The following is a 7,988-nucleotide window of genomic DNA, read 5'->3' as shown; positions in this document are numbered from 1 at the left end:
CTTTTGGCTCCATTGGCAGAGGTGAAACCAGGACGGGAGCGGATAGGTCGATATGCTTGTCAGTCAAATCTTTAGGCACCGCCCATGTCTTCGCCTTTTACGTCAAGCCATTTTTTTGTCGGTTTGGAAGGAGGAGAGGGTTTGGCGGACGCTCCTCCCACATCAGTGGCTGCTGATGGAGGCGTGGCCTGGTCTCAGAGAGACAATGAGCAGGGCGTCTCGACCCTGGTTTTACAACGAGGATGTCAATCATTTTCACAGGCCTCGCCCCCTTCTGACGCAAAAGACGTTCGTGGCTCGCGCGTTCTTGGAATGGGATGCGCTTGATTGACAGTTAAGGAAGACGGAGGGGAAAAAAAAAGTTCTGTGCGCATGCGTAGAGCTTTGTAGTGGGGGTTCTACAGGTATAGTCATTTAAAGGGAAAGTCAACTCAACATTTTTTTATTATTATTTATTTTCATTATTTTTATAATAATTGAGGCTCCCTTTTCCTAGCTCCCCAGCTGACATGAACTAATGACTGCATTAACTCCATTGTACGACGCTGAGGAATATGTTGGCTGTACTCGGGTTAGACCACATTAAGCCCTGGGGAGGAATAAGAGGGAAATAGATGAATGGAGTTCATGCATCTTTAGTCAATAAAGTTCTGGAAAATTCTGAGCTTCCCAGTTTGCATTTCCCTAAAATGCCCTTACCCTAGAAAAATAGAATTCTCCAGCAGATCGGCCCCGTTTGGCCCCCGTCTAGTCTGCCCGCTTCTCCTGCAGTAAAGACTCAAACCTTAATCAGTCGTTGGTCTCGTCTTAGATTCAGGAGCCGTATGTCTATCCAATGCATGTTTAAATCCCCTCAATGTATTACCCTCTACCACTTCTGCTGGGTGGCTGTTCCATTGATCTGCCACTCTCTCATTTTGGCCTGGTGGGCACTGAAAGGGTACATGGCGCAGAAAGGAGAGAAAAGCTGCGAATGACACGACCTGCATAAATGTGTATTACGCCCTCGCCGTCTGCTGAGGATGTGATGAGGGATTAAAGGCTTTCGATCTGCAGGAAGGAAAGGAAGATCGATGGCGGCTTCTGGAAACACCGTAATCCGAGTTACAGAAAACGTGCATCGCATTTCGGGAGAAAACAGAGAAAATGATGAATCCTCTCTTTTTATAAACAAAAGTTACTCTTTTACCTGAAGACGGCGAAGATATTTAAAGGGGAACCGTTCGTCTCATCAACTTATAAATGCTGCCGGGTCCACTCGCCACCTTAACCACAGGTGGCGGGATCACCATACCAGAGAACTTTCAGGGGAGGGTTTGCCCCAGTCTCAGGTTTGTTGCCCCAGTCTCAGGTTTGTTGCCCCAGTCTCAAGGTGAAGGGGCAGATTCTCCAGGGTCACACAGTCTGCAGCTGACTTCTTCATATGCTCCCCCCGCTGTAATCATATATAAGATTCCCGATTGGTGCTTTTGCCCCCAGTATGTTATGGCTGATATCCCTGCTTGAATTCAGGTGACTCAATTTCATGTATCTCTGAATAATGATAAGTCAAGGTTCTCGAGGGCCAGCATTAGAGCCATTCGGTTACTGCATTCAGCGTAGGATCTGTATGACAGGGTTAATAGTTAAAGAGTCTCATGGGCCGCTCATTTAGAAAGGTATGGCGATAACGTAATGGGGAGGAATAATCACGTAGACGCCGGGAACGGGAAGTGAAAATGGCTGCTCTCGCGGTGTATACGTATGGAGGGGTTAAATCTATACACCTTTAGGGCACAGGTTGGGGGGGAGGGGGTACCGTCAGGGGAAGTTTCGGAAAATGATTTCAAATAAATTCCATTTTGTGACCAGAGGAGGAAAAATACTCTCAGAAACGCTTTGTAGCCGCCAGTGGATGTCGGGTGTGTTGGGTCGTACTGCTCACTGCCCAGTGAATCCTTCATGAAAAGGAGCAGCCGCCCCCCGGGGAGTTCCTGATCACCCAACTTCTACCCCCCAAATACCTCTGTTCTGAAAGGCGGTAGAAGGGCAATTTAGAGCACCCTGCCGGTATCGGTACATTAAAAATACCGGCAATGCAATGGGCAGACCGGCAGAGTGATTGGCAGGAGGGGGAGCACCCATTAGAGCGCTCCCCCTCCCGCCGCTGTGTCTTTAGCGCCGCAACGGCGTGATTGGCGGAGGCTGAGCGCTGGTGGGAAGTGATGTTTCATTTCATGACGTCACTTCCCCCAGCGCTCTGGAGTCTGGCAGCATCCTCAGACCGGCCGGCCTGTGGCAAGCCTTACGTCCCTACTCCTGCCTGCACTGATAAAACTGAACTGCGGTAGGTGCACATTATGTTTCTGTGACAGGAAATATGGGGGGGAGGTAGGTGCACATTATGTTTCTGTGACAGGAAATATGGGGGGGGTAGGTGCACATTATGTTTCTGTGACAGGAACATGGGGGGGAGGTAGGTGCACATTATGTTTCTGTGACAGGAAACATGGGGGGGAGGTAGGTGCACATTATGTTTCTGTGACAGGAAATATGGGGGGGGAGGTAGGTGCACATTATGTTTCTGTGACAGGAAATATGGGGGGGGAGGTAGGTGCACATTATGTTTCTGTGACAGGAAATCTGGGGGGGTGCACATTATGTTTCTGTGACAGGAAATATGGGGGGTGCACATTATGTTTGTGTGACAGGAAATATTGGGGGAGGTAGGTGCACATTATGTTTCTGTGACAGGAAATATGGGGGGAGGTAGGTGCACATTATGTTTCTGTGACAGGAAATATTGGGGGGGTGCACGTTATGTTTCTGTGACAGGAAATATTGGGGGGTGCACATTATGTTTCTGTGACAGGAAATATGGGGGGGAGGTAGGTGCACATTATGTTTCTGTGACAGGAAATATGGGGGGGAGGTAGGTGCACATTATGTTTCTGTGACAGGAAATATGGGGGGTGCACATTATGTTTCTGTGAAAGGAAATATGGGGGGAGGTAGGTGCACATTATGTTTCTGTGACAGGAAATATTGGGGGGGTGCACGTTATGTTTCTGTGACAGGAAATATGGGGGGGGAGGTAGGTGCACATTATGTTTCTGTGACAGGAAATATGGGGGGGGAGGTAGGTGCACATTATGTTTCTGTGACAGGAAATATGGGGGGAGGTAGGTGCACATTATGTTTCTGTGACAGGAAATATGGGGGGGTAGGTGCACATTATGTTTCTGTGACAGGAACATGGGGGGGAGGTAGGTGCACATTATGTTTCTGTGACAGGAAATATGGGGGGGTGCACATTATGTTTCTGTGACAGGAAATATTGGGGGAGGTAGGTGCACATTATGTTTCTGTGACAGGAAATATGGGGGGAGGTAGGTGCACATTATGTTTCTGTGACAGGAAATATTGGGGGGGTGCACGTTATGTTTCTGTGACAGGAAATATTGGGGGGTGCACATTATGTTTCTGTGACAGGAAATATGGGGGGGAGGTAGGTGCACATTATGTTTCTGTGACAGGAAATATGGGGGGGAGGTAGGTGCACATTATGTTTCTGTGACAGGAAATATGGGGGGGTGCACATTATGTTTCTGTGACAGGAAATATGGGGGGAGGTAGGTGCACATTATGTTTCTGTGACAGGAAATATTGGGGGGGTGCACGTTATGTTTCTGTGACAGGAAATATAATGTGCACCTACCTCCCCCCCATATTTCCTGTCACAGAAACATAACGTGCACCCCCCCAATATTTCCTGTCACAGAAACATAATGTGCACCTACCTCCCCCCATATTTCCTGTCACAGAAACATAATGTGCACCCCCCCATATTTCCTGTCACAGAAACATAATGTGCACCTACCTCCCCCCCATGTTTCTGTGACAGGAAATATGGGGGGGGAGGTAGGTGCACATTATGTTTCTGTGACAGGAAATATGGGGGGAGGTAGGTGCACATTATGTTTCTGTGACAGGAAATATGGGGGGGTAGGTGCACATTATGTTTCTGTGACAGGAACATGGGGGGGAGGTAGGTGCACATTATGTTTCTGTGACAGGAAATATGGGGGGGTGCACATTATGTTTCTGTGACAGGAAATATTGGGGGAGGTAGGTGCACATTATGTTTCTGTGACAGGAAATATGGGGGGAGGTAGGTGCACATTATGTTTCTGTGACAGGAAATATTGGGGGGTGCACGTTATGTTTCTGTGACAGGAAATATTGGGGGGTGCACATTATGTTTCTGTGACAGGAAATATGGGGGGGAGGTAGGTGCACATTATGTTTCTGTGACAGGAAATATGGGGGGGAGGTAGGTGCACATTATGTTTCTGTGACAGGAAATATGGGGGGGTGCACATTATGTTTCTGTGACAGGAAATATGGGGGGAGGTAGGTGCACATTATGTTTCTGTGACAGGAAATATTGGGGGGGTGCACGTTATGTTTCTGTGACAGGAAATATTGGGGGGGTGCACATTATGTTTCTGTGACAGGAAATATGGGGGGGAGGTAGGTGCACATTATGTTTCTGTGACAGGAAATATGGGGGGGGAGGTAGGTGCACATTATGTTTCTGTGACAGGAAATATTGGGGGGGTGCACATTATGTTTCTGTGACAGGAAATATTGGGGGGGTAGGTGCCCATTATGTTTCTGTGACAGGAAATATTGGGGGGGTGCACGTTATGTTTCTGTGACAGGAAATATTGGGGGGTGCACATTATGTTTCTGTGACAGGAAATATGGGGGGGAGGTAGGTGCACATTATGTTTCTGTGACAGGAAATATGGGGGGGAGGTAGGTGCACATTATGTTTCTGTGACAGGAAATATGGGGGGGTGCACATTATGTTTCTGTGACAGGAAATATGGGGGGAGGTAGGTGCACATTATGTTTCTGTGACAGGAAATATGGGGGGGGAGGTAGGTGCACATTATGTTTCTGTGACAGGAAATATTGGGGGGGTGCACATTATGTTTCTGTGACAGGAAATATTGGGGGGGTAGGTGCCCATTATGTTTCTGTGACAGGAAATATTGGGGGGGTGCACGTTATGTTTCTGTGACAGGAAATATTGGGGGGTGCACATTATGTTTCTGTGACAGGAAATATGGGGGGGAGGTAGGTGCACATTATGTTTCTGTGACAGGAAATATGGGGGGGAGGTAGGTGCACATTATGTTTCTGTGACAGGAAATATGGGGGGGTGCACATTATGTTTCTGTGACAGGAAATATGGGGGGAGGTAGGTGCACATTATGTTTCTGTGACAGGAAATATGGGGGGGGAGGTAGGTGCACATTATGTTTCTGTGACAGGAAATATGGGGGGGAGGTAGGTGCACATTATGTTTCTGTGACAGGAAATATTGGGGGGGTGCACATTATGTTTCTGGAAATATAATGTGCACCTGCCCCCCCCCAAAAAAAATATTTCCTGTCACAGAAACATAATGGGCACCTACCCCCCCAAAAAATGTTTCTGTAACAGGAAATATTGGGGGGGGTAGGTGCACATTATGTTTCTGTTATGTCATGCATATATAATTAATTATGCAAATTAGCATGGCTGGTATTTTTTTGCAAGAAAGTTGGCAACCCTAGCAAAACAGGACCGTTGGGAGGCATGCAAATCAGTGATGTCATCTCAACTATGTGTGACCCCAGGCCAAAAAATACCTTCCTTGTGTATTACTGGGCTGTATAGCTCTACCATAGCAGCTGACAATCCCAAATCAGCCAGGGCAGTCTTGGCTGCGTCCCGCAGGGATAGCCCACATTTTCCCAGGTATGCCTATGATGTCATATTGCCACATAATGACATGGAAAACGTTACCCCAAAGCTGTCTCCAACTGGAGTTCATGAAATTACCGTAATTAACCCTTTCAACCTTTAAGGCAAACTTCTTTATTTATATATATTTTTATTTACAGAGCGAAAACATGTAAAAACGATCATAAATAGAAAAATAATTTGGAACGGTTTCCGTCATGTCAGCGATTCCAACATCGGTTCAAGTTCTATGACATCATACAGTACTTTCCATCTTTGGATCTATTAAAAGTACTCAGAAAACACAGAAAAACCACAAACAAGTACAACAAATATCCTAAAGCGCATAAAAATAACCGTCCGGGGGGCCCGGCGGTCCCGCTTATGTCTCCCGTTTCACGAGCCGGGGGATTCTGGGTCATTGAAGACCCTTTTTTTTTAAGGGGGGCAAGTCCATCTTAGTGGCCCAATAACATACAAAAAAAAAAATCAGAAAGCTTGTTTGGCTGCCGACTTGCTGAAAGCGGCCCTTCCAGTCCCGTCTAAAACAGGAGTGACGATAAAGCTCATAGAAGGATCCAGTCATCACATAAAGGATCCAGTCATCTTATAGAAAGCTGTCCGTGTAGTTTCGAGCCGTAAAAAAGGAAAACGCGTTGGTAAGATTGGTAAAGTCACGTGATTCAACGCTCTGGCTATAGAATGCATGTTTTTTAATGGACCTGCCCTGGCCACACCTCTAACCACACCCAACCCTGCCTCCAACCACGCCCCCAAACTGCCCATTAGGTGAAAATATATTATTATGGAATGTCTTCAAGTGGTAGTAGATGAGTTGAGCAGCCTCCCAGCAGAAGTGGTAGAGGGTAATACAGTGAGGGCATTTAAACATGCATGGGATAGACATGCGGCTCCTGAATCTAAGATGAGACCAACGACTGATTAAGGTTTCTAGATGGGGCGGATCTGCCACTGGAGAGAACCCTCTTAAATCTCACGTAAAGTGTATAAAACACCATTTTTGTCCGCCTCTTATTCAAGTTCTGCTCCAGGGACTTATTATTATTTCTGAACTTGAAATCACGCCATGATGTAATGTTATTGTGAAAGTGGTTGATAAATGGAACAGCTTCCCAGCAGAAGCGGCAGAGGGCATTTCAACATGCACGGGATAGACGTAAAGCTATCATCTCTATGGGACCTGACCAAGGGGTTTGAGTCGGGGAACTCTTACCCGTTATTCCAATTTCCAGTTATATACCCCAATGAAGGAGCTGGATAATCCATTCTACCCTCACTAACCCCCCCCGGCTGCACCCCAAAATCCTGACAATAACAGTAAAAAATGAATCATAAAATGAGCAAACGGGCGACTCCACATTGATCCAGTTAATGATTCCCACTGGCTTAGTTGATTAGGAATGAAATACATTCAGATTACATTCAAAGAACAGACCTCTGAGCTCTCGCGCTCTCTCCTGCAAGCAGGGCTGAGCCGGCCCTGTATCATGTATACTTTAAGCGGGGCCCACTCTTTAAAGCCACGTCCCTGGTTTAGCTGTATGTTACGCAGGAGGAGCTCTTTGGAGTTGGTCCAACAAAGAGACGTTGATGAGTTACAATGTTTATAATAGTTTAGTGAATAAACTCCTAAAACGGTAGGATAGGATAACGTAACGTCTTCTATGCATAGGCGGCTTAGTGAATAAACCCCTAATCGCCCTCCACCCCGTACAGAAAGATAAGGACCTCACCATTAACTTATTCTGATGTAAAGTTTGGAAACAAATAACCCCCAATATGCAGAAGAAGGGGGCATTGTGAACGGGGGAGGGGTCATTATTATATCTCCACTCCGACGCGTCCCGCGGGACCCTAAAGAAGGACCTTCCTCTGAGATTTCGGGGTGTATTTTGGTTTTGTGCTGCCCTAGGCAAGCCTAAACTCAGGCACCCCCCTAATCAAAAACTGTCCCACCCCTTCCTTTCAAGACCACACCCCTTCCTGATTAAGACCCGCCGCTTCCTCTGTAAACTCCACCTGCATGCGGGAGACAATCCGGCACCAAACGCAGTGACTTTCAATCGGATCCTGCGGCGCCGCCCACAAGAAATGGCGCCATTGGCTGGAACACTTGGCATTCAATGGGTGTTTGGGGGCTGCGTTTTTTGCCGCCCACCACCCCCGAAATGTGCATTGTTTGCCTGTGTATC

At 47.0% G+C, this 7,988-nt stretch overlaps 1 long non-coding RNA gene across 1 annotated transcript; it reads left to right on the top strand.

Annotated features, from left to right (window-relative positions):
* The first annotated feature begins 2,279 nt into the window (after nucleotides 1–2,279).
* Nucleotides 2,280–6,462, top strand: LOC128475969 (uncharacterized). The gene is made up of 2 exons (XR_008347012.1): nucleotides 2,280–2,326; nucleotides 5,937–6,462. It is a non-coding gene; the product is annotated as an uncharacterized LOC128475969 (long non-coding RNA).
* Nucleotides 6,463–7,988: the final 1,526 nt, after the last annotated feature.

Source organism: Spea bombifrons, chromosome 1 (genome assembly GCF_027358695.1).
Source record: "Spea bombifrons isolate aSpeBom1 chromosome 1, aSpeBom1.2.pri, whole genome shotgun sequence".
Lineage (NCBI taxonomy): Eukaryota > Metazoa > Chordata > Amphibia > Anura > Pelobatidae > Spea > Spea bombifrons.
This window is presented reverse-complemented; position numbering and strand designations above follow the sequence as displayed.